At 44.6% G+C, this 21,884-nt stretch overlaps 92 non-coding genes and 1 pseudogene across 92 annotated transcripts; all 93 read left to right on the plus strand.

Annotated features, from left to right (window-relative positions):
• Positions 1 to 51: 51 nt before the first annotated feature.
• On the plus strand, positions 52 to 170 carry LOC144399781 (5S ribosomal RNA). Its single transcript, XR_013461922.1, has one exon. It is a non-coding gene; the product is annotated as a 5S ribosomal RNA (ribosomal RNA).
• A 116-nt stretch (positions 171 to 286) lies between these two features.
• Positions 287 to 405, plus strand: LOC144399792 (5S ribosomal RNA). The gene has a single exon (XR_013461923.1). It is a non-coding gene; the product is annotated as a 5S ribosomal RNA (ribosomal RNA).
• A 117-nt stretch (positions 406 to 522) lies between these two features.
• LOC144399834 (5S ribosomal RNA) lies at positions 523 to 641 on the plus strand (annotated as a pseudogene).
• Positions 642 to 758: 117 nt separating this feature from the next.
• On the plus strand, positions 759 to 877 carry LOC144398707 (5S ribosomal RNA). Its single transcript, XR_013460854.1, has one exon. It is a non-coding gene; the product is annotated as a 5S ribosomal RNA (ribosomal RNA).
• A 116-nt stretch (positions 878 to 993) lies between these two features.
• LOC144399803 (5S ribosomal RNA) lies at positions 994 to 1,112 on the plus strand. The gene has a single exon (XR_013461924.1). It is a non-coding gene; the product is annotated as a 5S ribosomal RNA (ribosomal RNA).
• Positions 1,113 to 1,229: 117 nt separating this feature from the next.
• Positions 1,230 to 1,348, plus strand: LOC144396624 (5S ribosomal RNA). Its single transcript, XR_013458770.1, has one exon. It is a non-coding gene; the product is annotated as a 5S ribosomal RNA (ribosomal RNA).
• A 116-nt stretch (positions 1,349 to 1,464) lies between these two features.
• On the plus strand, positions 1,465 to 1,583 carry LOC144397291 (5S ribosomal RNA). The gene has a single exon (XR_013459436.1). It is a non-coding gene; the product is annotated as a 5S ribosomal RNA (ribosomal RNA).
• A 117-nt stretch (positions 1,584 to 1,700) lies between these two features.
• Positions 1,701 to 1,819, plus strand: LOC144396625 (5S ribosomal RNA). The gene has a single exon (XR_013458771.1). It is a non-coding gene; the product is annotated as a 5S ribosomal RNA (ribosomal RNA).
• Positions 1,820 to 1,935: 116 nt separating this feature from the next.
• LOC144399814 (5S ribosomal RNA) lies at positions 1,936 to 2,054 on the plus strand. Its single transcript, XR_013461925.1, has one exon. It is a non-coding gene; the product is annotated as a 5S ribosomal RNA (ribosomal RNA).
• A 117-nt stretch (positions 2,055 to 2,171) lies between these two features.
• Positions 2,172 to 2,290, plus strand: LOC144396626 (5S ribosomal RNA). The gene has a single exon (XR_013458772.1). It is a non-coding gene; the product is annotated as a 5S ribosomal RNA (ribosomal RNA).
• Positions 2,291 to 2,406: 116 nt separating this feature from the next.
• Positions 2,407 to 2,525, plus strand: LOC144397292 (5S ribosomal RNA). The gene has a single exon (XR_013459437.1). It is a non-coding gene; the product is annotated as a 5S ribosomal RNA (ribosomal RNA).
• A 117-nt stretch (positions 2,526 to 2,642) lies between these two features.
• On the plus strand, positions 2,643 to 2,761 carry LOC144396627 (5S ribosomal RNA). The gene has a single exon (XR_013458773.1). It is a non-coding gene; the product is annotated as a 5S ribosomal RNA (ribosomal RNA).
• Positions 2,762 to 2,877: 116 nt separating this feature from the next.
• Positions 2,878 to 2,996, plus strand: LOC144399825 (5S ribosomal RNA). Its single transcript, XR_013461926.1, has one exon. It is a non-coding gene; the product is annotated as a 5S ribosomal RNA (ribosomal RNA).
• A 117-nt stretch (positions 2,997 to 3,113) lies between these two features.
• LOC144399838 (5S ribosomal RNA) lies at positions 3,114 to 3,232 on the plus strand. Its single transcript, XR_013461928.1, has one exon. It is a non-coding gene; the product is annotated as a 5S ribosomal RNA (ribosomal RNA).
• A 116-nt stretch (positions 3,233 to 3,348) lies between these two features.
• LOC144402401 (5S ribosomal RNA) lies at positions 3,349 to 3,467 on the plus strand. Its single transcript, XR_013464337.1, has one exon. It is a non-coding gene; the product is annotated as a 5S ribosomal RNA (ribosomal RNA).
• Positions 3,468 to 3,584: 117 nt separating this feature from the next.
• LOC144399727 (5S ribosomal RNA) lies at positions 3,585 to 3,703 on the plus strand. Its single transcript, XR_013461873.1, has one exon. It is a non-coding gene; the product is annotated as a 5S ribosomal RNA (ribosomal RNA).
• Positions 3,704 to 3,820: 117 nt separating this feature from the next.
• Positions 3,821 to 3,939, plus strand: LOC144396628 (5S ribosomal RNA). Its single transcript, XR_013458774.1, has one exon. It is a non-coding gene; the product is annotated as a 5S ribosomal RNA (ribosomal RNA).
• Positions 3,940 to 4,055: 116 nt separating this feature from the next.
• On the plus strand, positions 4,056 to 4,174 carry LOC144399849 (5S ribosomal RNA). The gene has a single exon (XR_013461929.1). It is a non-coding gene; the product is annotated as a 5S ribosomal RNA (ribosomal RNA).
• Positions 4,175 to 4,291: 117 nt separating this feature from the next.
• LOC144398263 (5S ribosomal RNA) lies at positions 4,292 to 4,410 on the plus strand. Its single transcript, XR_013460410.1, has one exon. It is a non-coding gene; the product is annotated as a 5S ribosomal RNA (ribosomal RNA).
• Positions 4,411 to 4,526: 116 nt separating this feature from the next.
• Positions 4,527 to 4,645, plus strand: LOC144398328 (5S ribosomal RNA). The gene has a single exon (XR_013460475.1). It is a non-coding gene; the product is annotated as a 5S ribosomal RNA (ribosomal RNA).
• Positions 4,646 to 4,761: 116 nt separating this feature from the next.
• LOC144399860 (5S ribosomal RNA) lies at positions 4,762 to 4,880 on the plus strand. Its single transcript, XR_013461930.1, has one exon. It is a non-coding gene; the product is annotated as a 5S ribosomal RNA (ribosomal RNA).
• A 117-nt stretch (positions 4,881 to 4,997) lies between these two features.
• On the plus strand, positions 4,998 to 5,116 carry LOC144398225 (5S ribosomal RNA). The gene has a single exon (XR_013460372.1). It is a non-coding gene; the product is annotated as a 5S ribosomal RNA (ribosomal RNA).
• Positions 5,117 to 5,233: 117 nt separating this feature from the next.
• Positions 5,234 to 5,352, plus strand: LOC144397293 (5S ribosomal RNA). The gene has a single exon (XR_013459438.1). It is a non-coding gene; the product is annotated as a 5S ribosomal RNA (ribosomal RNA).
• Positions 5,353 to 5,469: 117 nt separating this feature from the next.
• On the plus strand, positions 5,470 to 5,588 carry LOC144396629 (5S ribosomal RNA). Its single transcript, XR_013458775.1, has one exon. It is a non-coding gene; the product is annotated as a 5S ribosomal RNA (ribosomal RNA).
• A 116-nt stretch (positions 5,589 to 5,704) lies between these two features.
• Positions 5,705 to 5,823, plus strand: LOC144399871 (5S ribosomal RNA). Its single transcript, XR_013461931.1, has one exon. It is a non-coding gene; the product is annotated as a 5S ribosomal RNA (ribosomal RNA).
• Positions 5,824 to 5,940: 117 nt separating this feature from the next.
• LOC144399882 (5S ribosomal RNA) lies at positions 5,941 to 6,059 on the plus strand. The gene has a single exon (XR_013461932.1). It is a non-coding gene; the product is annotated as a 5S ribosomal RNA (ribosomal RNA).
• A 116-nt stretch (positions 6,060 to 6,175) lies between these two features.
• LOC144402402 (5S ribosomal RNA) lies at positions 6,176 to 6,294 on the plus strand. The gene has a single exon (XR_013464338.1). It is a non-coding gene; the product is annotated as a 5S ribosomal RNA (ribosomal RNA).
• Positions 6,295 to 6,411: 117 nt separating this feature from the next.
• On the plus strand, positions 6,412 to 6,530 carry LOC144399728 (5S ribosomal RNA). Its single transcript, XR_013461874.1, has one exon. It is a non-coding gene; the product is annotated as a 5S ribosomal RNA (ribosomal RNA).
• Positions 6,531 to 6,647: 117 nt separating this feature from the next.
• LOC144396630 (5S ribosomal RNA) lies at positions 6,648 to 6,766 on the plus strand. Its single transcript, XR_013458776.1, has one exon. It is a non-coding gene; the product is annotated as a 5S ribosomal RNA (ribosomal RNA).
• Positions 6,767 to 6,882: 116 nt separating this feature from the next.
• LOC144397545 (5S ribosomal RNA) lies at positions 6,883 to 7,001 on the plus strand. Its single transcript, XR_013459691.1, has one exon. It is a non-coding gene; the product is annotated as a 5S ribosomal RNA (ribosomal RNA).
• A 117-nt stretch (positions 7,002 to 7,118) lies between these two features.
• Positions 7,119 to 7,237, plus strand: LOC144398264 (5S ribosomal RNA). The gene has a single exon (XR_013460411.1). It is a non-coding gene; the product is annotated as a 5S ribosomal RNA (ribosomal RNA).
• A 116-nt stretch (positions 7,238 to 7,353) lies between these two features.
• Positions 7,354 to 7,472, plus strand: LOC144399893 (5S ribosomal RNA). The gene has a single exon (XR_013461933.1). It is a non-coding gene; the product is annotated as a 5S ribosomal RNA (ribosomal RNA).
• Positions 7,473 to 7,588: 116 nt separating this feature from the next.
• On the plus strand, positions 7,589 to 7,707 carry LOC144402403 (5S ribosomal RNA). Its single transcript, XR_013464339.1, has one exon. It is a non-coding gene; the product is annotated as a 5S ribosomal RNA (ribosomal RNA).
• A 117-nt stretch (positions 7,708 to 7,824) lies between these two features.
• LOC144398226 (5S ribosomal RNA) lies at positions 7,825 to 7,943 on the plus strand. The gene has a single exon (XR_013460373.1). It is a non-coding gene; the product is annotated as a 5S ribosomal RNA (ribosomal RNA).
• A 117-nt stretch (positions 7,944 to 8,060) lies between these two features.
• Positions 8,061 to 8,179, plus strand: LOC144399411 (5S ribosomal RNA). The gene has a single exon (XR_013461556.1). It is a non-coding gene; the product is annotated as a 5S ribosomal RNA (ribosomal RNA).
• A 116-nt stretch (positions 8,180 to 8,295) lies between these two features.
• On the plus strand, positions 8,296 to 8,414 carry LOC144399904 (5S ribosomal RNA). Its single transcript, XR_013461934.1, has one exon. It is a non-coding gene; the product is annotated as a 5S ribosomal RNA (ribosomal RNA).
• Positions 8,415 to 8,531: 117 nt separating this feature from the next.
• On the plus strand, positions 8,532 to 8,650 carry LOC144396632 (5S ribosomal RNA). The gene has a single exon (XR_013458778.1). It is a non-coding gene; the product is annotated as a 5S ribosomal RNA (ribosomal RNA).
• Positions 8,651 to 8,766: 116 nt separating this feature from the next.
• LOC144396633 (5S ribosomal RNA) lies at positions 8,767 to 8,885 on the plus strand. Its single transcript, XR_013458779.1, has one exon. It is a non-coding gene; the product is annotated as a 5S ribosomal RNA (ribosomal RNA).
• A 116-nt stretch (positions 8,886 to 9,001) lies between these two features.
• Positions 9,002 to 9,120, plus strand: LOC144396634 (5S ribosomal RNA). Its single transcript, XR_013458780.1, has one exon. It is a non-coding gene; the product is annotated as a 5S ribosomal RNA (ribosomal RNA).
• Positions 9,121 to 9,236: 116 nt separating this feature from the next.
• LOC144399915 (5S ribosomal RNA) lies at positions 9,237 to 9,355 on the plus strand. The gene has a single exon (XR_013461935.1). It is a non-coding gene; the product is annotated as a 5S ribosomal RNA (ribosomal RNA).
• A 117-nt stretch (positions 9,356 to 9,472) lies between these two features.
• On the plus strand, positions 9,473 to 9,591 carry LOC144400902 (5S ribosomal RNA). The gene has a single exon (XR_013462837.1). It is a non-coding gene; the product is annotated as a 5S ribosomal RNA (ribosomal RNA).
• A 117-nt stretch (positions 9,592 to 9,708) lies between these two features.
• On the plus strand, positions 9,709 to 9,827 carry LOC144398054 (5S ribosomal RNA). The gene has a single exon (XR_013460201.1). It is a non-coding gene; the product is annotated as a 5S ribosomal RNA (ribosomal RNA).
• Positions 9,828 to 9,943: 116 nt separating this feature from the next.
• On the plus strand, positions 9,944 to 10,062 carry LOC144396635 (5S ribosomal RNA). Its single transcript, XR_013458781.1, has one exon. It is a non-coding gene; the product is annotated as a 5S ribosomal RNA (ribosomal RNA).
• Positions 10,063 to 10,178: 116 nt separating this feature from the next.
• Positions 10,179 to 10,297, plus strand: LOC144390118 (5S ribosomal RNA). Its single transcript, XR_013454189.1, has one exon. It is a non-coding gene; the product is annotated as a 5S ribosomal RNA (ribosomal RNA).
• A 117-nt stretch (positions 10,298 to 10,414) lies between these two features.
• LOC144393447 (5S ribosomal RNA) lies at positions 10,415 to 10,533 on the plus strand. The gene has a single exon (XR_013456292.1). It is a non-coding gene; the product is annotated as a 5S ribosomal RNA (ribosomal RNA).
• A 116-nt stretch (positions 10,534 to 10,649) lies between these two features.
• LOC144398131 (5S ribosomal RNA) lies at positions 10,650 to 10,768 on the plus strand. Its single transcript, XR_013460278.1, has one exon. It is a non-coding gene; the product is annotated as a 5S ribosomal RNA (ribosomal RNA).
• Positions 10,769 to 10,885: 117 nt separating this feature from the next.
• On the plus strand, positions 10,886 to 11,004 carry LOC144396636 (5S ribosomal RNA). Its single transcript, XR_013458782.1, has one exon. It is a non-coding gene; the product is annotated as a 5S ribosomal RNA (ribosomal RNA).
• A 116-nt stretch (positions 11,005 to 11,120) lies between these two features.
• LOC144390119 (5S ribosomal RNA) lies at positions 11,121 to 11,239 on the plus strand. The gene has a single exon (XR_013454190.1). It is a non-coding gene; the product is annotated as a 5S ribosomal RNA (ribosomal RNA).
• Positions 11,240 to 11,355: 116 nt separating this feature from the next.
• On the plus strand, positions 11,356 to 11,474 carry LOC144398178 (5S ribosomal RNA). The gene has a single exon (XR_013460325.1). It is a non-coding gene; the product is annotated as a 5S ribosomal RNA (ribosomal RNA).
• A 117-nt stretch (positions 11,475 to 11,591) lies between these two features.
• On the plus strand, positions 11,592 to 11,710 carry LOC144396637 (5S ribosomal RNA). Its single transcript, XR_013458783.1, has one exon. It is a non-coding gene; the product is annotated as a 5S ribosomal RNA (ribosomal RNA).
• A 116-nt stretch (positions 11,711 to 11,826) lies between these two features.
• Positions 11,827 to 11,945, plus strand: LOC144399926 (5S ribosomal RNA). The gene has a single exon (XR_013461936.1). It is a non-coding gene; the product is annotated as a 5S ribosomal RNA (ribosomal RNA).
• Positions 11,946 to 12,062: 117 nt separating this feature from the next.
• On the plus strand, positions 12,063 to 12,181 carry LOC144398055 (5S ribosomal RNA). The gene has a single exon (XR_013460202.1). It is a non-coding gene; the product is annotated as a 5S ribosomal RNA (ribosomal RNA).
• A 115-nt stretch (positions 12,182 to 12,296) lies between these two features.
• LOC144390121 (5S ribosomal RNA) lies at positions 12,297 to 12,415 on the plus strand. Its single transcript, XR_013454191.1, has one exon. It is a non-coding gene; the product is annotated as a 5S ribosomal RNA (ribosomal RNA).
• A 117-nt stretch (positions 12,416 to 12,532) lies between these two features.
• LOC144398193 (5S ribosomal RNA) lies at positions 12,533 to 12,651 on the plus strand. Its single transcript, XR_013460340.1, has one exon. It is a non-coding gene; the product is annotated as a 5S ribosomal RNA (ribosomal RNA).
• A 117-nt stretch (positions 12,652 to 12,768) lies between these two features.
• On the plus strand, positions 12,769 to 12,887 carry LOC144396638 (5S ribosomal RNA). Its single transcript, XR_013458784.1, has one exon. It is a non-coding gene; the product is annotated as a 5S ribosomal RNA (ribosomal RNA).
• Positions 12,888 to 13,003: 116 nt separating this feature from the next.
• Positions 13,004 to 13,122, plus strand: LOC144397818 (5S ribosomal RNA). Its single transcript, XR_013459965.1, has one exon. It is a non-coding gene; the product is annotated as a 5S ribosomal RNA (ribosomal RNA).
• Positions 13,123 to 13,238: 116 nt separating this feature from the next.
• Positions 13,239 to 13,357, plus strand: LOC144402404 (5S ribosomal RNA). Its single transcript, XR_013464340.1, has one exon. It is a non-coding gene; the product is annotated as a 5S ribosomal RNA (ribosomal RNA).
• Positions 13,358 to 13,474: 117 nt separating this feature from the next.
• LOC144399493 (5S ribosomal RNA) lies at positions 13,475 to 13,593 on the plus strand. The gene has a single exon (XR_013461639.1). It is a non-coding gene; the product is annotated as a 5S ribosomal RNA (ribosomal RNA).
• Positions 13,594 to 13,709: 116 nt separating this feature from the next.
• LOC144399937 (5S ribosomal RNA) lies at positions 13,710 to 13,828 on the plus strand. Its single transcript, XR_013461937.1, has one exon. It is a non-coding gene; the product is annotated as a 5S ribosomal RNA (ribosomal RNA).
• Positions 13,829 to 13,945: 117 nt separating this feature from the next.
• On the plus strand, positions 13,946 to 14,064 carry LOC144396639 (5S ribosomal RNA). The gene has a single exon (XR_013458785.1). It is a non-coding gene; the product is annotated as a 5S ribosomal RNA (ribosomal RNA).
• Positions 14,065 to 14,180: 116 nt separating this feature from the next.
• On the plus strand, positions 14,181 to 14,299 carry LOC144402405 (5S ribosomal RNA). The gene has a single exon (XR_013464341.1). It is a non-coding gene; the product is annotated as a 5S ribosomal RNA (ribosomal RNA).
• Positions 14,300 to 14,416: 117 nt separating this feature from the next.
• LOC144396640 (5S ribosomal RNA) lies at positions 14,417 to 14,535 on the plus strand. Its single transcript, XR_013458786.1, has one exon. It is a non-coding gene; the product is annotated as a 5S ribosomal RNA (ribosomal RNA).
• A 116-nt stretch (positions 14,536 to 14,651) lies between these two features.
• Positions 14,652 to 14,770, plus strand: LOC144399949 (5S ribosomal RNA). Its single transcript, XR_013461939.1, has one exon. It is a non-coding gene; the product is annotated as a 5S ribosomal RNA (ribosomal RNA).
• A 117-nt stretch (positions 14,771 to 14,887) lies between these two features.
• On the plus strand, positions 14,888 to 15,006 carry LOC144393458 (5S ribosomal RNA). Its single transcript, XR_013456303.1, has one exon. It is a non-coding gene; the product is annotated as a 5S ribosomal RNA (ribosomal RNA).
• Positions 15,007 to 15,122: 116 nt separating this feature from the next.
• Positions 15,123 to 15,241, plus strand: LOC144402406 (5S ribosomal RNA). Its single transcript, XR_013464342.1, has one exon. It is a non-coding gene; the product is annotated as a 5S ribosomal RNA (ribosomal RNA).
• Positions 15,242 to 15,358: 117 nt separating this feature from the next.
• LOC144398056 (5S ribosomal RNA) lies at positions 15,359 to 15,477 on the plus strand. Its single transcript, XR_013460203.1, has one exon. It is a non-coding gene; the product is annotated as a 5S ribosomal RNA (ribosomal RNA).
• A 116-nt stretch (positions 15,478 to 15,593) lies between these two features.
• On the plus strand, positions 15,594 to 15,712 carry LOC144390122 (5S ribosomal RNA). Its single transcript, XR_013454192.1, has one exon. It is a non-coding gene; the product is annotated as a 5S ribosomal RNA (ribosomal RNA).
• A 116-nt stretch (positions 15,713 to 15,828) lies between these two features.
• On the plus strand, positions 15,829 to 15,947 carry LOC144390123 (5S ribosomal RNA). Its single transcript, XR_013454193.1, has one exon. It is a non-coding gene; the product is annotated as a 5S ribosomal RNA (ribosomal RNA).
• Positions 15,948 to 16,064: 117 nt separating this feature from the next.
• On the plus strand, positions 16,065 to 16,183 carry LOC144393469 (5S ribosomal RNA). The gene has a single exon (XR_013456314.1). It is a non-coding gene; the product is annotated as a 5S ribosomal RNA (ribosomal RNA).
• Positions 16,184 to 16,299: 116 nt separating this feature from the next.
• Positions 16,300 to 16,418, plus strand: LOC144399494 (5S ribosomal RNA). The gene has a single exon (XR_013461640.1). It is a non-coding gene; the product is annotated as a 5S ribosomal RNA (ribosomal RNA).
• A 116-nt stretch (positions 16,419 to 16,534) lies between these two features.
• Positions 16,535 to 16,653, plus strand: LOC144399960 (5S ribosomal RNA). Its single transcript, XR_013461940.1, has one exon. It is a non-coding gene; the product is annotated as a 5S ribosomal RNA (ribosomal RNA).
• A 117-nt stretch (positions 16,654 to 16,770) lies between these two features.
• Positions 16,771 to 16,889, plus strand: LOC144398329 (5S ribosomal RNA). Its single transcript, XR_013460476.1, has one exon. It is a non-coding gene; the product is annotated as a 5S ribosomal RNA (ribosomal RNA).
• Positions 16,890 to 17,005: 116 nt separating this feature from the next.
• Positions 17,006 to 17,124, plus strand: LOC144402407 (5S ribosomal RNA). Its single transcript, XR_013464343.1, has one exon. It is a non-coding gene; the product is annotated as a 5S ribosomal RNA (ribosomal RNA).
• A 117-nt stretch (positions 17,125 to 17,241) lies between these two features.
• On the plus strand, positions 17,242 to 17,360 carry LOC144396641 (5S ribosomal RNA). Its single transcript, XR_013458787.1, has one exon. It is a non-coding gene; the product is annotated as a 5S ribosomal RNA (ribosomal RNA).
• A 116-nt stretch (positions 17,361 to 17,476) lies between these two features.
• Positions 17,477 to 17,595, plus strand: LOC144398155 (5S ribosomal RNA). The gene has a single exon (XR_013460302.1). It is a non-coding gene; the product is annotated as a 5S ribosomal RNA (ribosomal RNA).
• A 117-nt stretch (positions 17,596 to 17,712) lies between these two features.
• Positions 17,713 to 17,831, plus strand: LOC144402408 (5S ribosomal RNA). The gene has a single exon (XR_013464344.1). It is a non-coding gene; the product is annotated as a 5S ribosomal RNA (ribosomal RNA).
• A 117-nt stretch (positions 17,832 to 17,948) lies between these two features.
• LOC144399971 (5S ribosomal RNA) lies at positions 17,949 to 18,067 on the plus strand. The gene has a single exon (XR_013461942.1). It is a non-coding gene; the product is annotated as a 5S ribosomal RNA (ribosomal RNA).
• Positions 18,068 to 18,184: 117 nt separating this feature from the next.
• Positions 18,185 to 18,303, plus strand: LOC144399982 (5S ribosomal RNA). The gene has a single exon (XR_013461945.1). It is a non-coding gene; the product is annotated as a 5S ribosomal RNA (ribosomal RNA).
• A 117-nt stretch (positions 18,304 to 18,420) lies between these two features.
• On the plus strand, positions 18,421 to 18,539 carry LOC144402410 (5S ribosomal RNA). The gene has a single exon (XR_013464346.1). It is a non-coding gene; the product is annotated as a 5S ribosomal RNA (ribosomal RNA).
• A 117-nt stretch (positions 18,540 to 18,656) lies between these two features.
• Positions 18,657 to 18,775, plus strand: LOC144398058 (5S ribosomal RNA). Its single transcript, XR_013460205.1, has one exon. It is a non-coding gene; the product is annotated as a 5S ribosomal RNA (ribosomal RNA).
• A 116-nt stretch (positions 18,776 to 18,891) lies between these two features.
• On the plus strand, positions 18,892 to 19,010 carry LOC144399317 (5S ribosomal RNA). Its single transcript, XR_013461462.1, has one exon. It is a non-coding gene; the product is annotated as a 5S ribosomal RNA (ribosomal RNA).
• A 117-nt stretch (positions 19,011 to 19,127) lies between these two features.
• On the plus strand, positions 19,128 to 19,246 carry LOC144393491 (5S ribosomal RNA). The gene has a single exon (XR_013456336.1). It is a non-coding gene; the product is annotated as a 5S ribosomal RNA (ribosomal RNA).
• Positions 19,247 to 19,362: 116 nt separating this feature from the next.
• Positions 19,363 to 19,481, plus strand: LOC144402411 (5S ribosomal RNA). Its single transcript, XR_013464347.1, has one exon. It is a non-coding gene; the product is annotated as a 5S ribosomal RNA (ribosomal RNA).
• Positions 19,482 to 19,597: 116 nt separating this feature from the next.
• On the plus strand, positions 19,598 to 19,716 carry LOC144399993 (5S ribosomal RNA). Its single transcript, XR_013461946.1, has one exon. It is a non-coding gene; the product is annotated as a 5S ribosomal RNA (ribosomal RNA).
• A 117-nt stretch (positions 19,717 to 19,833) lies between these two features.
• Positions 19,834 to 19,952, plus strand: LOC144402412 (5S ribosomal RNA). Its single transcript, XR_013464348.1, has one exon. It is a non-coding gene; the product is annotated as a 5S ribosomal RNA (ribosomal RNA).
• A 117-nt stretch (positions 19,953 to 20,069) lies between these two features.
• LOC144400004 (5S ribosomal RNA) lies at positions 20,070 to 20,188 on the plus strand. Its single transcript, XR_013461947.1, has one exon. It is a non-coding gene; the product is annotated as a 5S ribosomal RNA (ribosomal RNA).
• A 117-nt stretch (positions 20,189 to 20,305) lies between these two features.
• On the plus strand, positions 20,306 to 20,424 carry LOC144400011 (5S ribosomal RNA). Its single transcript, XR_013461948.1, has one exon. It is a non-coding gene; the product is annotated as a 5S ribosomal RNA (ribosomal RNA).
• A 117-nt stretch (positions 20,425 to 20,541) lies between these two features.
• Positions 20,542 to 20,660, plus strand: LOC144402413 (5S ribosomal RNA). The gene has a single exon (XR_013464349.1). It is a non-coding gene; the product is annotated as a 5S ribosomal RNA (ribosomal RNA).
• Positions 20,661 to 20,777: 117 nt separating this feature from the next.
• Positions 20,778 to 20,896, plus strand: LOC144398059 (5S ribosomal RNA). The gene has a single exon (XR_013460206.1). It is a non-coding gene; the product is annotated as a 5S ribosomal RNA (ribosomal RNA).
• Positions 20,897 to 21,012: 116 nt separating this feature from the next.
• LOC144390125 (5S ribosomal RNA) lies at positions 21,013 to 21,131 on the plus strand. Its single transcript, XR_013454194.1, has one exon. It is a non-coding gene; the product is annotated as a 5S ribosomal RNA (ribosomal RNA).
• A 116-nt stretch (positions 21,132 to 21,247) lies between these two features.
• Positions 21,248 to 21,366, plus strand: LOC144397527 (5S ribosomal RNA). The gene has a single exon (XR_013459673.1). It is a non-coding gene; the product is annotated as a 5S ribosomal RNA (ribosomal RNA).
• Positions 21,367 to 21,483: 117 nt separating this feature from the next.
• On the plus strand, positions 21,484 to 21,602 carry LOC144393502 (5S ribosomal RNA). Its single transcript, XR_013456347.1, has one exon. It is a non-coding gene; the product is annotated as a 5S ribosomal RNA (ribosomal RNA).
• A 116-nt stretch (positions 21,603 to 21,718) lies between these two features.
• Positions 21,719 to 21,837, plus strand: LOC144396643 (5S ribosomal RNA). The gene has a single exon (XR_013458789.1). It is a non-coding gene; the product is annotated as a 5S ribosomal RNA (ribosomal RNA).
• The last annotated feature ends 47 nt before the right edge of the window (positions 21,838 to 21,884 follow it).

The raw sequence follows: 21,884 nt of genomic DNA on the forward strand, positions 1-21,884 counted from the left end.
ACTACAAAACCTTTGACACATTTTAAAAGATTAGGTAGAGGACATACAGTTGCTTACGGCCATACCTCTCTGGCTCCGCCTGATCTCGTCAGATCTCAGAAGCTAAGCAGAGTAGGGCCTGGTTAGTACTTGGATGGAAGACCGCCTGGGAATCCCAGGTGCCGTAAGCTTTTTCATTTCTATCTGTAAAAGACACAGAGAAGGCCTTAGAAAGTGACTCCATTTCATTGTCAAAACTCCAAAACCTTTGACACATTTTAAAAGATTAGGTAGAGGACATACAGTTGCTTACGGCCATACCTCTCTGGCTCCGCCTGATCTCGTCAGATCTCAGAAGCTAAGCAGAGTAGGGCCTGGTTAGTACTTGGATGGAAGACCGCCTGGGAATCCCAGGTGCCGTAAGCTTTTTCATTTCTCTCTCTGGAAGAAATCGAGAAGGCATTAGAAAGTGACTCCTTTTTCATTATCAAAACTCCAAAACCTTTGACACATTTTAAAAGATTAGGAAGAGGACATACAGTTGCTTACGGCCATACCTCTCTGGCTCGGCCTGATCTCGTCTGATCTCAGAAGCTAAGCAGAGTAGGGCCTGGTTAGTACTTGGATGAAAGACCGCCTGCGAATCCCAGGTGCTGTAAGCTTTTTCATTTCGATCTGTAAAAGACACAGAGAAGGCCTTAGAAAGTGACTCCTTTTTCATTATCAAAACTCCAAAACCTTTGACACATTTTAAAAGATTAGGTAGAGGACATACAGTTGCTTACGGCCATACCTCTCTAGCTCCGCCTGATCTCGTCTGATCTCAGAAGCTAAGCAGAGTAGGGCCTGGTTAGTACTTGGATGGAAGACCGCCTGGGAATCCCAGGTGCTGTAAGCTTTTTCATTTCGATCTGTAAAAGACACAGAGAAGGCCTTAGAAAGTGACTCCATTTCATTGTCAAAACTACAAAACCTTTGACACATTTTAAAAGATTAGGAAGAGGACATACAGTTGCTTACGGCCATACCTCTCTGGCTCCGCCTGATCTCGTCAGATCTCAGAAGCTAAGCAGAGTAGGGCCTGGTTAGTACTTGGATGGAAGACCGCCTGGGAATCCCAGGTGCCGTAAGCTTTTTCATTTCTCTCTCTGGAAGAAATCGAGAAGGCATTAGAAAGTGACTCCTTTTTCATTATCAAAACTCCAAAACCTTTGACACATTTTAAAAGATTAGGAAGAGGACATACAGTTGCTTACGGCCATACCTCTCTGGCTCCGCCTGATCTCGTCTGATCTCAGAAGCTAAGCAGAGTAGGGCCTGGTTAGTACTTGGATGGAAGACCGCCTGGGAATCCCAGGTGCTGTAAGCTTTTTCATTTCGATCTGTAAAAGACACAGAGAAGGCCTTAGAAAGTGACTCCATTTCATTGTCAAAACTACAAAACCTTTGACACATTTTAAAAGATTAGGAAGAGGACATACAGTTGCTTACGGCCATACCTCTCTTGCTCCGCCTGATCTCGTCTGATCTCAGAAGCTAAGCAGAGTAGGGCCTGGTTAGTACTTGGATGGAAGACCGCCTGGGAATCCCAGGTGCCGTAAGCTTTTTCATTTCTCTCTCTGGAAGAAATCGAGAAGGCATTAGAAAGTGACTCCTTTTTCATTATCAAAACTCCAAAACCTTTGACACATTTTAAAAGATTAGGAAGAGGACATACAGTTGCTTACGGCCATACCTCTCTGGCTCCGCCTGATCTCGTCTGATCTCAGAAGCTAAGCAGAGTAGGGCCTGGTTAGTACTTGGATGGAAGACCGCCTGGGAATCCCAGGTGCTGTAAGCTTTTTCATTTCGATCTGTAAAAGACACAGAGAAGGCCTTAGAAAGTGACTCCATTTCATTGTCAAAACTACAAAACCTTTGACACATTTTAAAAGATTAGGAAGAGGACATACAGTTGCTTACGGCCATACCTCTCTGGCTCCGCCTGATCTCGTCAGATCTCAGAAGCTAAGCAGAGTAGGGCCTGGTTAGTACTTGGATGGAAGACCGCCTGGGAATCCCAGGTGCCGTAAGCTTTTTCATTTCTCTCTCTGGAAGAAATCGAGAAGGCATTAGAAAGTGACTCCTTTTTCATTATCAAAACTCCAAAACCTTTGACACATTTTAAAAGATTAGGAAGAGGACATACAGTTGCTTACGGCCATACCTCTCTGGCTCCGCCTGATCTCGTCTGATCTCAGAAGCTAAGCAGAGTAGGGCCTGGTTAGTACTTGGATGGAAGACCGCCTGGGAATCCCAGGTGCTGTAAGCTTTTTCATTTCGATCTGTAAAAGACACAGAGAAGGCCTTAGAAAGTGACTCCATTTCATTGTCAAAACTACAAAACCTTTGACACATTTTAAAAGATTAGGAAGAGGACATACAGTTGCTTACGGCCATACCTCTCTTGCTCCGCCTGATCTCGTCTGATCTCAGAAGCTAAGCAGAGTAGGGCCTGGTTAGTACTTGGATGGAAGACCGCCTGGGAATCCCAGGTGCCGTAAGCTTTTTCATTTCTCTCTCTGGAAGAAATCGAGAAGGCATTAGAAAGTGACTCCTTTTTCATTATCAAAACTCCAAAACCTTTGACACATTTTAAAAGATTAGGAAGAGGACATACAGTTGCTTACGGCCATACCTCTCTGGCTCCGCCTGATCTCGTCTGATCTCAGAAGCTAAGCAGAGTAGGGCCTGGTTAGTACTTGGATGGAAGACCGCCTGGGAATCCCAGGTGCTGTAAGCTTTTTCATTTCGATCTGTAAAAGACACAGAGAAGGCCTTAGAAAGTGACTCCATTTCATTGTCAAAACTACAAAACCTTTGACACATTTTAAAAGATTAGGAAGAGGACATACAGTTGCTTACGGCCATACCTCTCTGGCTCCGCCTGATCTCGTCAGATCTCAGAAGCTAAGCAGAGTAGGGCCTGGTTAGTACTTGGATGGAAGACCGCCTGGGAATCCCAGGTGCCGTAAGCTTTTTCATTTCTCTCTCTGGAAGAAATCGAGAAGGCATTAGAAAGTGACTCCTTTTTCATTATCTAAACTCCAAAACCTTTGACACATTTTAAAATATTAGGAAGAGGACATACAGTTGCTTACGGCCATACCTCTCTGGCTCCGCCTGATCTCGTCAGATCTCAGAAGCTAAGCAGAGTAGGGCCTGGTTAGTACTTGGATGGAAGACCGCCTGGGAATCCCAGGTGCCGTAAGCTTTTTCATTTCTATCTGTAAAAGACACAGAGAAGGCCTTAGAAAGTGACTCCATTTCATTGTCAAAACTACAAAACCTTTGACACATTTTAAAAGATTAGGTAGAGGACATACAGTTGCTTACGGCCATACCTCTCTGGCTCCGCCTGATCTCGTCTGATCTCAGAAGCTAAGCAGAGTAGGGCCTGGTTAGTACTTGGATGGAAGACCGCCTGGGAATCCCAGGTGCCGTAAGCTTTTTCATTTCTCTCTCTGGAAGAAATCGAGAAGGCATTAGAAAGTGACTCCTTTTTCATTATCAAAACTCCAAAACCTTTGACACATTTTAAAAGATTAGGAAGAGGACATACAGTTGCTTACGGCCATACCTCTCTGGCTCGGCCTGATCTCGTCTGATCTCAGAAGCTAAGCAGAGTAGGGCCTGGTTAGTACTTGGATGGAAGACCGCCTGCGAATCCCAGGTGCTGTAAGCTTTTTCATTTCGATCTGTAAAAGACACAGAGAAGGCCTTAGAAAGTGACTCCTTTTTCATTATCAAAACTCCAAAACCTTTGACACATTTTAAAAGATTAGGTAGAGGACATACAGTTGCTTACGGCCATACCTCTCTGGCTCCGCCTGATCTCGTCTGATCTCAGAAGCTAAGCAGAGTAGGGCCTGGTTAGTACTTGGATGGAAGACCGCCTGGGAATCCCAGGTGCTGTAAGCTTTTTCATTTCGATCTGTAAAAGACACAGAGAAGGCCTTAGAAAGTGACTCCATTTCATTGTCAAAACTACAAAACCTTTGACACATTTTAAAAGATTAGGAAGAGGACATACAGTTGCTTACGGCCATACCTCTCTGGCTCCGCCTGATCTCGTCAGATCTCAGAAGCTAAGCAGAGTAGGGCCTGGTTAGTACTTGGATGGAAGACCGCCTGGGAATCCCAGGTGCCGTAAGCTTTTTCATTTCTCTCTCTGGAAGAAATCGAGAAGGCATTAGAAAGTGACTCCTTTTTCATTATCTAAACTCCAAAACCTTTGACACATTTTAAAATATTAGGAAGAGGACATACAGTTGCTTACGGCCATACCTCTCTGGCTTCGCCTGATCTCGTCTGATCTCAGAAGCTAAGCAGAGTAGGGCCTGGTTAGTACTTGGATGGAAGGCCGCCTGGGAATCCCAGGTGCTGTAAGCTTTTTCATTTCGATCTGTAAAAGACACAGAGAAGGCCTTAGAAAGTGACTCCATTTAATTGTCAAAACTACAAAACCTTTGACACATTTTAAAAGATTAGGTAGAGGACATACAGTTGCTTACGGCCATACCTCTCTGGCTCCGCCTGATCTCGTCTGATCTCAGAAGCTAAGCAGAGTAGGGCCTGGTTAGTACTTGGATGGAAGGCCGCCTGGGAATCCCAGGTGCTGTAAGCTTTTTCATTTCGATCTGTAAAAGACACAGAAAAGGCCTTAGAAAGTGACTCCATTTAATTGTCAAAACTACAAAACCTTTGACACATTTTAAAAGATTAGGTAGAGGACATACAGTTGCTTACGGCCATACCTCTCTGGCTCCGCCTGATCTCGTCAGATCTCAGAAGCTAAGCAGAGTAGGGCCTGGTTAGTACTTGGATGGAAGACCGCCTGGGAATCCCAGGTGCCGTAAGCTTTTTCATTTCTCTCTCTGGAAGAAATCGAGAAGGCATTAGAAAGTGACTCCTTTTTCATTATCACAACTCCAAAACCTTTGACACATTTTAAAAGATTAGGAAGAGGACATACAGTTGCTTACGGCCATACCTCTCTGGCTCCGCCTGATCTCGTCTGATCTCAGAAGCTAAGCAGAGTAGGGCCTGGTTAGTACTTGGATGGAAGACCGCCTGCGAATCCCAGGTGCTGTAAGCTTTTTCATTTCGATCTGTAAAAGACACAGAGAAGGCCTTAGAAAGTGACTCCTTTTTCATTATCAAAACTCCAAAACCTTTGACACATTTTAAAAGATTAGGTAGAGGACATACAGTTGCTTACGGCCATACCTCTCTTGCTCCGCCTGATCTCGTCTGATCTCAGAAGCTAAGCAGAGTAGGGCCTGGTTAGTACTTGGATGGAAGACCGCCTGGGAATCCCAGGTGCCGTAAGCTTTTTCATTTCTCTCTCTGGAAGAAATCGAGAAGGCATTAGAAAGTGACTCCTTTTTCATTATCAAAACTCCAAAACCTTTGACACATTTTAAAAGATTAGGAAGAGGACATACAGTTGCTTACGGCCATACCTCTCTGGCTCCGCCTGATCTCGTCTGATCTCAGAAGCTAAGCAGAGTAGGGCCTGGTTAGTACTTGGATGGAAGACCGCCTGGGAATCCCAGGTGCTGTAAGCTTTTTCATTTCGATCTGTAAAAGACACAGAGAAGGCCTTAGAAAGTGACTCCATTTCATTGTCAAAACTACAAAACCTTTGACACATTTTAAAAGATTAGGAAGAGGACATACAGTTGCTTACGGCCATACCTCTCTGGCTCCGCCTGATCTCGTCAGATCTCAGAAGCTAAGCAGAGTAGGGCCTGGTTAGTACTTGGATGGAAGACCGCCTGGGAATCCCAGGTGCCGTAAGCTTTTTCATTTCTCTCTCTGGAAGAAATCGAGAAGGCATTAGAAAGTGACTCCTTTTTCATTATCTAAACTCCAAAACCTTTGACACATTTTAAAATATTAGGAAGAGGACATACAGTTGCTTACGGCCATACCTCTCTGGCTCCGCCTGATCTCGTCAGATCTCAGAAGCTAAGCAGAGTAGGGCCTGGTTAGTACTTGGATGGAAGACCGCCTGGGAATCCCAGGTGCCGTAAGCTTTTTCATTTCTATCTGTAAAAGACACAGAGAAGGCCTTAGAAAGTGACTCCATTTCATTGTCAAAACTACAAAACCTTTGACACATTTTAAAAGATTAGGTAGAGGACATACAGTTGCTTACGGCCATACCTCTCTGGCTCCGCCTGATCTCGTCTGATCTCAGAAGCTAAGCAGAGTAGGGCCTGGTTAGTACTTGGATGGAAGACCGCCTGGGAATCCCAGGTGCCGTAAGCTTTTTCATTTCTCTCTCTGGAAGAAATCGAGAAGGCATTAGAAAGTGACTCCTTTTTCATTATCAAAACTCCAAAACCTTTGACACATTTTAAAAGATTAGGAAGAGGACATACAGTTGCTTACGGCCATACCTCTCTGGCTCGGCCTGATCTCGTCTGATCTCAGAAGCTAAGCAGAGTAGGGCCTGGTTAGTACTTGGATGGAAGACCGCCTGCGAATCCCAGGTGCTGTAAGCTTTTTCATTTCGATCTGTAAAAGACACAGAGAAGGCCTTAGAAAGTGACTCCTTTTTCATTATCAAAACTCCAAAACCTTTGACACATTTTAAAAGATTAGGTAGAGGACATACAGTTGCTTACGGCCATACCTCTCTGGCTCCGCCTGATCTCGTCTGATCTCAGAAGCTAAGCAGAGTAGGGCCTGGTTAGTACTTGGATGGAAGACCGCCTGGGAATCCCAGGTGCTGTAAGCTTTTTCATTTCGATCTGTAAAAGACACAGAGAAGGCCTTAGAAAGTGACTCCATTTCATTGTCAAAACTACAAAACCTTTGACACATTTTAAAAGATTAGGAAGAGGACATACAGTTGCTTACGGCCATACCTCTCTGGCTCCGCCTGATCTCGTCAGATCTCAGAAGCTAAGCAGAGTAGGGCCTGGTTAGTACTTGCATGGAAGACCGCCTGGGAATCCCAGGTGCCGTAAGCTTTTTCATTTCTCTCTCTGGAAGAAATCGAGAAGGCATTAGAAAGTGACTCCTTTTTCATTATCTAAACTCCAAAACCTTTGACACATTTTAAAATATTAGGAAGAGGACATACAGTTGCTTACGGCCATACCTCTCTGGCTTCGCCTGATCTCGTCTGATCTCAGAAGCTAAGCAGAGTAGGGCCTGGTTAGTACTTGGATGGAAGGCCGCCTGGGAATCCCAGGTGCTGTAAGCTTTTTCATTTCGATCTGTAAAAGACACAGAAAAGGCCTTAGAAAGTGACTCCATTTAATTGTCAAAACTACAAAACCTTTGACACATTTTAAAAGATTAGGTAGAGGACATACAGTTGCTTACGGCCATACCTCTCTGGCTCCGCCTGATCTCGTCAGATCTCAGAAGCTAAGCAGAGTAGGGCCTGGTTAGTACTTGGATGGAAGACCGCCTGGGAATCCCAGGTGCCGTAAGCTTTTTCATTTCTATCTGTAAAAGACACAGAGAAGGCCTTAGAAAGTGACTCCATTTCATTGTCAAAACTACAAAACCTTTGACACATTTTAAAAGATTAGGTAGAGGACATACAGTTGCTTACGGCCATACCTCTCTGGCTCCGCCTGATCTCGTCTGATCTCAGAAGCTAAGCAGAGTAGGGCCTGGTTAGTACTTGGATGGAAGACCGCCTGGGAATCCCAGGTGCCGTAAGCTTTTTCATTTCTCTCTCTGGAAGAAATCGAGAAGGCATTAGAAAGTGACTCCTTTTTCATTATCACAACTCCAAAACCTTTGACACATTTTAAAAGATTAGGAAGAGGACATACAGTTGCTTACGGCCATACCTCTCTGGCTCCGCCTGATCTCGTCTGATCTCAGAAGCTAAGCAGAGTAGGGCCTGGTTAGTACTTGGATGGAAGACCGCCTGCGAATCCCAGGTGCTGTAAGCTTTTTCATTTCGATCTGTAAAAGACACAGAGAAGGCCTTAGAAAGTGACTCCTTTTTCATTATCAAAACTCCAAAACCTTTGACACATTTTAAAAGATTAGGTAGAGGACATACAGTTGCTTACGGCCATACCTCTCTGGCTCCGCCTGATCTCGTCTGATCTCAGAAGCTAAGCAGAGTACGGCCTGGTTAGTACTTGGATGGAAGACCGCCTGGGAATCCCAGGTGCTGTAAGCTTTTTCATTTCGATCTGTAAAAGACACAGAGAAGGCCTTAGAAAGTGACTCCATTTCATTGTCAAAACTACAAAACCTTTGACACATTTTAAAAGATTAGGAAGAGGACATACAGTTGCTTACGGCCATACCTCTCTGGCTCCGCCTGATCTCGTCAGATCTCAGAAGCTAAGCAGAGTAGGGCCTGGTTAGTACTTGGATGGAAGACCGCCTGGGAATCCCAGGTGCCGTAAGCTTTTTCATTTCTCTCTCTGGAAGAAATCGAGAAGGCATTAGAAAGTGACTCCTTTTTCATTATCAAAACTCCAAAACCTTTGACACATTTTAAAAGATTAGGAAGAGGACATACAGTTGCTTACGGCCATACCTCTCTGGCTCCGCCTGATCTCGTCTGATCTCAGAAGCTAAGCAGAGTAGGGCCTGGTTAGTACTTGGATGGAAGACCGCCTGGGAATCCCAGGTGCTGTAAGCTTTTTCATTTCGATCTGTAAAAGACACAGAGAAGGCCTTAGAAAGTGACTCCATTTCATTGTCAAAACTACAAAACCTTTGACACATTTTAAAAGATTAGGAAGAGGACATACAGTTGCTTACGGCCATACCTCTCTGGCTCCGCCTGATCTCGTCTGATCTCAGAAGCTAAGCAGAGTAGGGCCTGGTTAGTACTTGGATGGAAGACCGCCTGGGAATCCCAGGTGCTGTAAGCTTTTTCATTTCGATCTGTAAAAGACACAGAGAAGGCCTTAGAAAGTGACTCCATTTCTTTGTCAAAACTACAAAACCTTTGACACATTTTAAAAGATTAGGAAGAGGACATACAGTTGCTTACGGCCATACCTCTCTGGCTCCGCCTGATCTCGTCTGATCTCAGAAGCTAAGCAGAGTAGGGCCTGGTTAGTACTTGGATGGAAGACCGCCTGGGAATCCCAGGTGCTGTAAGCTTTTTCATTTCGATCTGTAAAAGACACAGAGAAGGCCTTAGAAAGTGACTCCATTTCATTGTCAAAACTACAAAACCTTTGACACATTTTAAAAGATTAGGAAGAGGACATACAGTTGCTTACGGCCATACCTCTCTGGCTCCGCCTGATCTCGTCAGATCTCAGAAGCTAAGCAGAGTAGGGCCTGGTTAGTACTTGGATGGAAGACCGCCTGGGAATCCCAGGTGCCGTAAGCTTTTTCATTTCTCTCTCTGGAAGAAATCGAGAAGGCATTAGAAAGTGACTCCTTTTTCATTATCTAAACTCCAAAACCTTTGACACATTTTAAAATATTAGGAAGAGGACATACAGTTGCTTACGGCCATACCTCTCTGGCTTCGCCTGATCTCGTCTGATCTCAGAAGCTAAGCAGAGTAGGGCCTGGTTAGTACTTGGATGGAAGACCGCCTGGGAATCCCAGGTGCCGTAAGCTTTTTCATTTCTCTCTCTGGAAGAAATCGAGAAGGCATTAGAAAGTGACTCCTTTTTCATTATCAAAACTCCAAAACCTTAGACACATTTTAAAAGATTAGGAAGAGGACATACAGTTGCTTACGGCCATACCTCTCTGGCTCTGCCTGATCTCGTCTGATCTCAGAAGCTAAGCAGAGTAGGGCCTGGTTAGTACTTGGATGGAAGACCGCCTGGGAATCCCAGGTGCTGTAAGCTTTTTCATTTCGATCTGTAAAAGACACAGAGAAGGCCTTAGAAAGTGACTCCATTTCTTTGTCAAAACTACAAAACCTTTGACACATTTTAAAAGATTAGGAAGAGGACATACAGTTGCTTACGGCCATACCTCTCTGGCTCCGCCTGATCTCGTCTGATCTCAGAAGCTAAGCAGAGTAGGGCCTGGTTAGTACTTGGATGGAAGACCGCCTGGGAATCCCAGGTGCTGTAAGCTTTTTCATTTCGATCTGTAAAAGACACAGAGAAGGCCTTAGAAAGTGACTCCATTTCATTGTCAAAACTACAAAACCTTTGACACATTTTAAAAGATTAGGAAGAGGACATACAGTTGCTTACGGCCATACCTCTCTGGCTCCGCCTGATCTCGTCAGATCTCAGAAGCTAAGCAGAGTAGGGCCTGGTTAGTACTTGGATGGAAGACCGCCTGGGAATCCCAGGTGCTGTAAGCTTTTTCATTTCTCTCTCTGGAAGAAATCGAGAAGGCATTAGAAAGTGACTCCTTTTTCATTATCTAAACTCCAAAACCTTTGACACAATTTAAAATATTAGGAAGAGGACATACAGTTGCTTACGGCCATACCTCTCTGGCTTCGCCTGATCTCGTCTGATCTCAGAAGCTAAGCAGAGTAGGGCCTGGTTAGTACTTGGATGGAAGACCGCCTGGGAATCCCAGGTGCTGTAAGCTTTTTCATTTCGATCTGTAAAAGACACAGAGAAGGCCTTAGAAAGTGACTCCATTTAATTGTCAAAACTACAAAACCTTTGACACATTTTAAAAGATTAGGTAGAGGACATACAGTTGCTTACGGCCATACCTCTCTGGCTCCGCCTGATCTCGTCAGATCTCAGAAGCTAAGCAGCGTAGGGCCTGGTTAGTACTTGGATGGAAGACCGCCTGGGAATCCCAGGTGCCGTAAGCTTTTTCATTTCTCTCTCTGGAAGAAATCGAGAAGGCATTAGAAAGTGACTCCTTTTTCATTATCAAAACTCCAAAACCTTTGACACATTTTAAAAGATTAGGAAGAGGACATACAGTTGCTTACGGCCATACCTCTCTGGCTCCGCCTGATCTCGTCTGATCTCAGAAGCTAAGCAGAGTAGGGCCTGGTTAGTACTTGGATGGAAGACCGCCTGGGAATCCCAGGTGCTGTAAGCTTTTTCATTTCTATCTGTAAAAGACACAGAGAAGGCCTTAGAAAGTGACTCCATTTCATTGTCAAAACTACAAAACCTTTGACACATTTTAAAAGATTAGGAAGAGGACATACAGTTGCTTACGGCCATACCTCTCTGGCTCCGCCTGATCTCGTCAGATCTCAGAAGCTAAGCAGAGTAGGGCCTGGTTAGTACTTGGATGGAAGACCGCCTGGGAATCCCAGGTGCTGTAAGCTTTTTTATTTCGATCTGTAAAAGACACAGAGAAGAACTTAGAAAGTGACTCCATTTCATTGTCAAAACTCCAAAACCTTTGACACATTTTAAAAGATTAGGTAGAGGACATACAGTTGCTTACGGCCATCCCTCTCTGGCTCCGCCTGATCTCGTCAGATCTCAGAAGCTAAGCAGAGTAGGGCCTGGTTAGTACTTGGATGGAAGACCGCCTGGGAATCCCAGGTGCCGTAAGCTTTTTCATTTCTCTCTCTGGAAGAAATCGAGAAGGCCTTAGAAAGTGACTCCTTTTTCATTATCAAAACTCCAAAACCTTTGACACATTTTAAAAGATTAGGAAGAGGACATACAGTTGCTTACGGCCATACCTCTCTGGCTCCGCCTGATCTCGTCTGATCTCAGAAGCTAAGCAGAGTAGGGCCTGGTTAGTACTTGGATGGAAGACCGCCTGGGAATCCCAGGTGCTGTAAGCTTTTTCATTTCGATCTGTAAAAGACACAGAGAAGGCCTTAGAAAGTGACTCCATTTCATTGTCAAAACTACAAAACCTTTGACACATTTTAAAAGATTAGGAAGAGGACATACAGTTGCTTACGGCCATACCTCTCTGGCTCCGCCTGATCTCGTCAGATCTCAGAAGCTAAGCAGAGTAGGGCCTGGTTAGTACTTGGATGGAAGACCGCCTGGGAATCCCAGGTGCCGTAAGCTTTTTCATTTCTCTCTCTGGAAGAAATCGAGAAGGCATTAGAAAGTGACTCCTTTTTCATTATCAAAACTCCAAAACCTTAGACACATTTTAAAAGATTAGGAAGAGGACATACAGTTGCTTACGGCCATACCTCTCTGGCTCTGCCTGATCTCGTCTGATCTCAGAAGCTAAGCAGAGTAGGGCCTGGTTAGTACTTGGATGGAAGACCGCCTGGGAATCCCAGGTGCTGTAAGCTTTTTCATTTCGATCTGTAAAAGACACAGAGAAGGCCTTAGAAAGTGACTCCATTTCATTGTCAAAACTACAAAACCTTTGACACATTTTAAAGATTAGGAAGAGGACATACAGTTGCTTACGGCCATACCTCTCTGGCTCCGCCTGATCTCGTCAGATCTCAGAAGCTAAGCAGAGTAGGGCCTGGTTAGTACTTGGATGGAAGACCGCCTGGGAATCCCAGGTGCTGTAAGCTTTTTCATTTCTCTCTCTGGAAGAAATCGAGAAGGCATTAGAAAGTGACTCCTTTTTCATTATCTAAACTCCAAAACCTTTGACACATTTTAAAATATTAGGAAGAGGACATACAGTTGCTTACGGCCATACCTCTCTGGCTTCGCCTGATCTCGTCTGATCTCTGAAGCTAAGCAGAGTAGGGCCTGGTTAGTACTTGGATGGAAGACCGCCTGGGAATCCCAGGTGCCGTAAGCTTTTTCATTTCTCTCTCTGGAAGAAATCGAGAAGGCATTAGAAAGTGACTCCTTTTTCATTATCAAAACTCCAAAACCTTTGACACATTTTAAAAGATTAGGAAGAGGACATACAGTTGCTTACGGCCATACCTCTCTGGCTCCGCCTGATCTCGTCTGATCTCAGAAGCTAAGCAGAGTAGGGCCTGGTTAGTACTTGGATGGAAGACCGCCTGGGAATCCCAGGTGCTGTAAGCTTTTTTATTTCGATCTGTAAAAGACACAGAGAAGAACTTAGAAAGTGACTCCATTTCATTGTCAAAACTCCAAAACCTTTGACACATTTTAAAAGATTAGGTAGAGGACATACAGTTGCTTACGGCCATACCTCTCTGGCTCCGCCTGATCTCGTCAGATCTCAGAAGCTAAGCAGAGTAGGACCTGGTTAGTACTTGGATGGAAGACCGCCTGGGAATCCCAGGTGCTGTAAGCTTTTTTATTTCGATCTGTAAAAGACACAGAGAAGAACTTAGAAAGTGACTCCATTTCATTGTCAAAACTCCAAAACCTTTGACACATTTTAAAAGATTAGGTAGAGGACATACAGTTGCTTACGGCCATACCTCTCTGGCTCCGCCTGATCTCGTCTGATCTCAGAAGCTAAGCAGAGTAGGGCCTGGTTAGTACTTGGATGGAAGACCGCCTGGGAATCCCAGGTGCCGTAAGCTTTTTCATTTCTCTCTCTGGAAGAAATCGAGAAGGCCTTAGAAAGTGACTCCTTTTTCATTATCAAAACTCCAAAACCTTTGACACATTTTAAAAGATTAGGAAGAGGACATACAGTTGCTTACGGCCATACCTCTCTGGCTCCGCCTGATCTCGTCTGATCTCAGAAGCTAAGCAGAGTAGGGCCTGGTTAGTACTTGGATGGAAGACAGCCTGGGAATCCCAGGTGCTGTAAGCTTTTTCATTTCGATCTGTAAAAGACACAGAGAAGGCCTTAGAAAGTGACTCCATTTCATTGTCAAAACTACAAAACCTTTGACACATTTTAAAAGATTAGGAAGAGGACATACAGTTGCTTACGGCCATACCTCTCTGGCTCCGCCTGATCTCGTCAGATCTCAGAAGCTAAGCAGAGTAGGGCCTGGTTAGTACTTGGATGGAAGACCGCCTGGGAATCCCAGGTGCCGTAAGCTTTTTCATTTCTCTCTCTGGAAGAAATCGAGAAGGCATTAGAAAGTGACTCCTTTTTCATTATCAAAACTCCAAAACCTTTGACACATTTTAAAAGATTAGGAAGAGGACATACAGTTGCTTACGGCCATACCTCTCTGGCTCCGCCTGATCTCGTCTGATCTCAGAAGCTAAGCAGAGTAGGGCCTGGTTAGTACTTGGATGGAAGACCGCCTGGGAATCCCAGGTGCTGTAAGCTTTTTCATTTCGATCTGTAAAAGACACAGAGAAGGCCTTAGAAAGTGACTCCATTTCATTGTCAAAACTACAAAACCTTTGACACATTTTAAAAGATTAGGAAGAGGACATACAGTTGCTTACGGCCATACCTCTCTGGCTCCGCCTGATCTCGTCTGATCTCAGAAGCTAAGCAGAGTAGGGCCTGGTTAGTACTTGGATGGAAGACCGCCTGGGAATCCCAGGTGCCGTAAGCTTTTTCATTTCTCTCTCTGGAAGAAATCGAGAAGGCATTAGAAAGTGACTCCTTTTTCATTATCAAAACTCCAAAACCTTTGACACATTTTAAAAGATTAGGAAGAGGACATACAGTTGCTTACGGCCATACCTCTCTGGCTCCGCCTGATCTCGTCTGATCTCAGAAGCTAAGCAGAGTAGGGCCTGGTTAGTACTTGGATGGAAGACCGCCTGGGAATCCCAGGTGCTGTAAGCTTTTTCATTTCGATCTGTAAAAGACACAGAGAAGGCCTTAGAAAGTGACTCCATTTCATTGTCAAAACTACAAAACCTTTGACACATTTTAAAAGATTAGGAAGAGGACATACAGTTGCTTACGGCCATACCTCTCTGGCTCCGCCTGATCTCGTCAGATCTCAGAAGCTAAGCAGAGTAGGGCCTGGTTAGTACTTGGATGGAAGACCGCCTGGGAATCCCAGGTGCCGTAAGCTTTTTCATTTCTCTCTCTGGAAGAAATCGAGAAGGCATTAGAAAGTGACTCCTTTTTCATTATCTAAACTCCAAAACCTTTGACACATTTTAAAATATTAGGAAGAGGACATACAGTTGCTTACGGCCATACCTCTCTGGCTTCGCCTGATCTCGTCTGATCTCAGAAGCTAAGCAGAGTAGGGCCTGGTTAGTACTTGGATGGAAGACCGCCTGGGAATCCCAGGTGCTGTAAGCTTTTTTATTTCGATCTGTAAAGGACACAAAGAAGAACTTAGAAAGTGACTCCATTTCATTGTCAAAACTCCAAAACCTTTGACACATTTTAAAAGATTAGGTAGAGGACATACAGTTGCTTACGGCCATACCTCTCTGGCTCCGCCTGATCTCGTCTGATCTCAGAAGCTAAGCAGAGTAGGGCCTGGTTAGTACTTGGATGGAAGACCGCCTGGGAATCCCAGGTGCCGTAAGCTTTTTCATTTCTCTCTCTGGAAGAAATCGAGAAGGCATTAGAAAGTGACTCCTTTTTCATTATCAAAACTCCAAAACCTTAGACACATTTTAAAAGATTAGGAAGAGGACATACAGTTGCTTACGGCCATACCTCTCTGGCTCTGCCTGATCTCGTCTGATCTCAGAAGCTAAGCAGAGTAGGGCCTGGTTAGTACTTGGATGGAAGACCGCCTGGGAATCCCAGGTGCTGTAAGCTTTTTCATTTCGATCTGTAAAAGACACAGAGAAGGCCTTAGAAAGTGACTCCATTTCTTTGTCAAAACTACAAAACCTTTGACACATTTTAAAAGATTAGGAAGAGGACATACAGTTGCTTACGGCCATACCTCTCTGGCTCCGCCTGATCTCGTCAGATCTCAGAAGCTAAGCAGAGTAGGGCCTGGTTAGTACTTGGATGGAAGACCGCCTGGGAATCCCAGGTGCTGTAAGCTTTTTCATTTCGATCTGTAAAAGACACAGAGAAGGCCTTAGAAAGTGACTCCATTTCATTGTCAAAACTACAAAACCTTTGACACATTTTAAAAGATTAGGAAGAGGACATACAGTTGCTTACGGCCATACCTCTCTGGCTCCGCCTGATCTCGTCAGATCTCAGAAGCTAAGCAGAGTAGGGCCTGGTTAGTACTTGGATGGAAGACCGCCTGGGAATCCCAGGTGCTGTAAGCTTTTTCATTTCTCTCTCTGGAAGAAATCGAGAAGGCATTAGAAAGTGACTCCTTTTTCATTATCTAAACTCCAAAACCTTTGACACATTTTAAAATATTAGGAAGAGGACATACAGTTGCTTACGGCCATACCTCTCTGGCTTCGCCTGATCTCGTCTGATCTCAGAAGCTAAGCAGAGTAGGGCCTGGTTAGTACTTGGATGGAAGACCGCCTGGGAATCCCAGGTGCTGTAAGCTTTTTCATTTCGATCTGTAAAAGACACAAAGAAGAACTTAGAAAGTGACTCCATTTAATTGTCAAAACTACAAAACCTTTGACACATTTTAAAAGATTAGGAAGAGGACATACAGTTGCTTACGGCCATACCTCTCTGGCTCCGCCTGATCTCGTCTGATCTCAGAAGCTAAGCAGAGTAGGGCCTGGTTAGTACTTGGATGGAAGACAGCCTGGGAATCCCAGGTGCTGTAAGCTTTTTCATTTCGATCTGTAAAAGACACAGAGAAGGCCTTAGAAAGTGACTCCATTTCATTGTCAAAACTACAAAACCTTTGACACATTTTAAAAGATTAGGAAGAGGACATACAGTTGCTTACGGCCATACCTCTCTGGCTCCGCCTGATCTCGTCAGATCTCAGAAGCTAAGCAGAGTAGGGCCTGGTTAGTACTTGGATGGAAGACCGCCTGGGAATCCCAGGTGCCGTAAGCTTTTTCATTTCTCTCTCTGGAAGAAATCGAGAAGGCATTAGAAAGTGACTCCTTTTTCATTATCAAAACTCCAAAACCTTTGACACATTTTAAAAGATTAGGAAGAGGACATACAGTTGCTTACGGCCATACCTCTCTGGCTCCGCCTGATCTCGTCTGATCTCAGAAGCTAAGCAGAGTAGGGCCTGGTTAGTACTTGGATGGAACACCGCCTGGGAATCCCAGGTGCTGTAAGCTTTTTCATTTCGATCTGTAAAAGACACAGAGAAGGCCTTAGAAAGTGACTCCATTTCATTGTCAAAACTACAAAACCTTTGACACATTTTAAAAGATTAGGAAGAGGACATACAGTTGCTTACGGCCATACCTCTCTGGCTCCGCCTGATCTCGTCTGATCTCAGAAGCTAAGCAGAGTAGGGCCTGGTTAGTACTTGGATGGAAGACCGCCTGGGAATCCCAGGTGCCGTAAGCTTTTTCATTTCTCTCTCTGGAAGAAATCGAGAAGGCATTAGAAAGTGACTCCTTTTTCATTATCAAAACTCCAAAACCTTTGACACATTTTAAAAGATTAGGAAGAGGACATACAGTTGCTTACGGCCATACCTCTCTGGCTCCGCCTGATCTCGTCTGATCTCAGAAGCTAAGCAGAGTAGGGCCTGGTTAGTACTTGGATGGAAGACCGCCTGGGAATCCCAGGTGCTGTAAGCTTTTTCATTTCGATCTGTAAAAGACACAGAGAAGGCCTTAGAAAGTGACTCCATTTCATTGTCAAAACTACAAAACCTTTGACACATTTTAAAAGATTAGGAAGAGGACATACAGTTGCTTACGGCCATACCTCTCTGGCTCCGCCTGATCTCGTCAGATCTCAGAAGCTAAGCAGAGTAGGGCCTGGTTAGTACTTGGATGGAAGACCGCCTCGGAATCCCAGGTGCCGTAAGCTTTTTCATTTCTCTCTCTGGAAGAAATCGAGAAGGCCTTAGAAAGTGACTCCTTTTTCATTATCTAAACTCCAAAACCTTTGACACATTTTAAAATATTAGGAAGAGGACATACAGTTGCTTACGGCCATACCTCTCTGGCTCCGCCTGATCTCGTCTGATCTCAGAAGCTAAGCAGAGTAGGGCCTGGTTAGTACTTGGATGGAAGACCGCCTGGGAATCCCAGGTGCCGTAAGCTTTTTCATTTCTCTCTCTGGAAGAAATCGAGAAGGCATTAGAAAGTGACTCCTTTTTCATTATCAAAACTCCAAAACCTTAGACACATTTTAAAAGATTAGGAAGAGGACATACAGTTGCTTACGGCCATACCTCTCTGGCTCCGCCTGATCTCGTCAGATCTCAGAAGCTAAGCAGAGTAGGGCCTGGTTAGTACTTGGATGGAAGACCGCCTGGGAATCCCAGGTGCCGTAAGCTTTTTCATTTCTCTCTCTGGAAGAAATCGAGAAGGCATTAGAAAGTGACTCCTTTTTCATTATCAAAACTCCAAAACCTTAGACACATTTTAAAAGATTAGGAAGAGGACATACAGTTGCTTACGGCCATACCTCTCTGGCTCCGCCTGATCTCGTCAGATCTCAGAAGCTAAGCAGAGTAGGGCCTGGTTAGTACTTGGATGGAAGACCGCCTGGGAATCCCAGGTGCCGTAAGCTTTTTCATTTCTCTCTCTGGAAGAAATCGAGAAGGCATTAGAAAGTGACTCCTTTTTCATTATCAAAACTCCAAAACCTTTGACACATTTTAAAAGATTAGGTAGAGGACATACAGTTGCTTACGGCCATACCTCTCTGGCTCCGCCTGATCTCGTCTGATCTCAGAAGCTAAGCAGAGTAGGGCCTGGTTAGTACTTGGATGGAAGACCGCCTGGGAATCCCAGGTGCCGTAAGCTTTTTCATTTCTCTCTCTGGAAGAAATCGAGAAGGCATTAGAAAGTGACTCCTTTTTCATTATCAAAACTCCAAAACCTTAGACACATTTTAAAAGATTAGGAAGAGGACATACAGTTGCTTACGGCCATACCTCTCTGGCTCTGCCTGATCTCGTCTGATCTCAGAAGCTAAGCAGAGTAGGGCCTGGTTAGTACTTGGATGGAAGACCGCCTGGGAATCCCAGGTGCTGTAAGCTTTTTCATTTCGATCTGTAAAAGACACAGAGAAGGCCTTAGAAAGTGACTCCATTTCTTTGTCAAAACTACAAAACATTTGACACATTTTAAAAGATTAGGAAGAGGACATACAGTTGCTTACGGCCATACCTCTCTGGCTCCGCCTGATCTCGTCAGATCTCAGAAGCTAAGCAGAGTAGGGCCTGGTTAGTACTTGGATAGAAGACCGCCTGGGAATCCCAGGTGCTGTGAGCTTTTTCATTTCTCTCTCTGGAAGAAATCGAGAAGGCATTAGAAAGTGACTCCTTTTTCATTATCTAAACTCCAAAACCTTTGACACATTTTAAAATATTAGGAAGAGGACATACAGTTGCTTACGGCCATACCTCTCTGGCTTCGCCTGATCTCGTCTGATCTCAGAAGCTAAGCAGAGTAGGGCCTGGTTAGTACTTGGATGGAAGACCGCCTGGGAATCCCAGGTGCTGTAAGCTTTTTCATTTCGATCTGTAAAAGACACAGAGAAGGCCTTAGAAAGTGACTCCATTTAATTGTCAAAACTACAAAACCTTTGACACATTTTAAAAGATTAGGTAGAGGACATAAGGTTGCTTACGGCCATACCTCTCTGGCTCCGCCTGATCTCGTCTGATCTCAGAAGCTAAGCAGAGTAGGGCCTGGTTAGTACTTGGATGGAAGACCGCCTGGGAATCCCAGGTGCCGTAAGCTTTTTCATTTCGATCTGTAACAGACACAGAGAAGGCCTTAGAAAGTGACTCCATTTCATTGTCAAAACTACAAAACCTTTGACACATTTTAAAAGATTAGGAAGAGGACATACAGTTGCTTACGGCCATACCTCTCTGGCTCCGCCTGATCTCGTCAGATCTCAGAAGCTAAGCAGAGTAGGGCCTGGTTAGTACTTGGATGGAAGACCGCCTGGGAATCCCAGGTGCCGTAAGCTTTTTCATTTCTCTCTCTGGAAGAAATCGAGAAGGCATTAGAAAGTGACTCCTTTTTCATTATCTAAACTCCAAAACCTTTGACACATTTTAAAATATTAGGAAGAGGACATACAGTTGCTTACGGCCATACCTCTCTGGCTCCGCCTGATCTCGTCTGATCTCAGAAGCTAAGCAGAGTAGGGCCTGGTTAGTACTTGGATGGAAGACCGCCTGGGAATCCCAGGTGCCGTAAGCTTTTTCATTTCTCTCTCTGGAAGAAATCGAGAAGGCATTAGAAAGTGACTCCTTTTTCATTATCAAAACTCCAAAACCTTAGACACATTTTAAAAGATTAGGAAGAGGACATACAGTTGCTTACGGCCATACCTCTCTGGCTCCGCCTGATCTCGTCAGATCTCAGAAGCTAAGCAGAGTAGGGCCTGGTTAGTACTTGGATGGAAGACCGCCTGGGAATCCCAGGTGCCGTAAGCTTTTTCATTTCTCTCTCTGGAAGAAATCGAGAAGGCATTAGAAAGTGACTCCTTTTTCATTATCAAAACTCCAAAACCTTAGACACATTTTAAAAGATTAGGAAGAGGACATACAGTTGCTTACGGCCATACCTCTCTGGCTCCGCCTGATCTCGTCAGATCTCAGAAGCTAAGCAGAGTAGGGCCTGGTTAGTACTTGGATGGAAGACCGCCTGGGAATCCCAGGTGCCGTAAGCTTTTTCATTTCTCTCTCTGGAAGAAATCGAGAAGGCATTAGAAAGTGACTCCTTTTTCATTATCAAAACTCCAAAACCTTTGACACATTTTAAAAGATTAGGTAGAGGACATACAGTTGCTTACGGCCATACCTCTCTGGCTCCGCCTGATCTCGTCTGATCTCAGAAGCTAAGCAGAGTAGGGCCTGGTTAGTACTTGGATGGAAGACCGCCTGGGAATCCCAGGTGCCGTAAGCTTTTTCATTTCTCTCTCTGGAAGAAATCGAGAAGGCATTAGAAAGTGACTCCTTTTTCATTATCAAAACTCCAAAACCTTAGACACATTTTAAAAGATTAGGAAGAGGACATACAGTTGCTTACGGCCATACCTCTCTGGCTCTGCCTGATCTCGTCTGATCTCAGAAGCTAAGCAGAGTAGGGCCTGGTTAGTACTTGGATGGAAGACCGCCTGGGAATCCCAGGTGCTGTAAGCTTTTTCATTTCGATCTGTAAAAGACACAGAGAAGGCCTTAGAAAGTGACTCCATTTCTTTGTCAAAACTACAAAACATTTGACACATTTTAAAAGATTAGGAAGAGGACATACAGTTGCTTACGGCCATACCTCTCTGGCTCCGCCTGATCTCGTCAGATCTCAGAAGCTAAGCAGAGTAGGGCCTGGTTAGTACTTGGATGGAAGACCGCCTGGGAATCCCAGGTGCTGTAAGCTTTTTCATTTCGATCTGTAAAAGACACAGAGAAGGCCTTAGAAAGTGACTCCATTTCATTGTCAAAACTACAAAACCTTTGACACATTTTAAAAGATTAGGAAGAGGACATACAGTTGCTTACGGCCATACCTCTCTGGCTCCGCCTGATCTCGTCAGATCTCAGAAGCTAAGCAGAGTAGGGCCTGGTTAGTACTTGGATGGAAGACCGCCTGGGAATCCCAGGTGCTGTGAGCTTTTTCATTTCTCTCTCTGGAAGAAATCGAGAAGGCATTAGAAAGTGACTCCTTTTTCATTATCTAAACTCCAAAACCTTTGACACATTTTAAAATATTAGGAAGAGGACATACAGTTGCTTACGGCCATACCTCTCTGGCTTCGCCTGATCTCGTCTGATCTCAGAAGCTAAGCAGAGTAGGGCCTGGTTAGTACTTGGATGGAAGACCGCCTGGGAATCCCAGGTGCTGTAAGCTTTTTCATTTCGATCTGTAAAAGACACAGAGAAGGCCTTAGAAAGTGACTCCATTTAATTGTCAAAACTACAAAACCTTTGACACATTTTAAAAGATTAGGTAGAGGACATACAGTTGCTTACGGCCATACCTCTCTGGCTCCGCCTGATCTCGTCTGATCTCAGAAGCTAAGCAGAGTAGGGCCTGGTTAGTACTTGGATGGAAGACCGCCTGGGAATCCCAGGTGCTGTAAGCTTTTTCATTTCGATCTGTAAAAGACACAGAGAAGGCCTTAGAAAGTGA

Source organism: Gasterosteus aculeatus, chromosome 2 (genome assembly GCF_964276395.1).
Source record: "Gasterosteus aculeatus chromosome 2, fGasAcu3.hap1.1, whole genome shotgun sequence".
Taxonomy (NCBI): Eukaryota; Metazoa; Chordata; class Actinopteri; order Perciformes; family Gasterosteidae; genus Gasterosteus; species Gasterosteus aculeatus.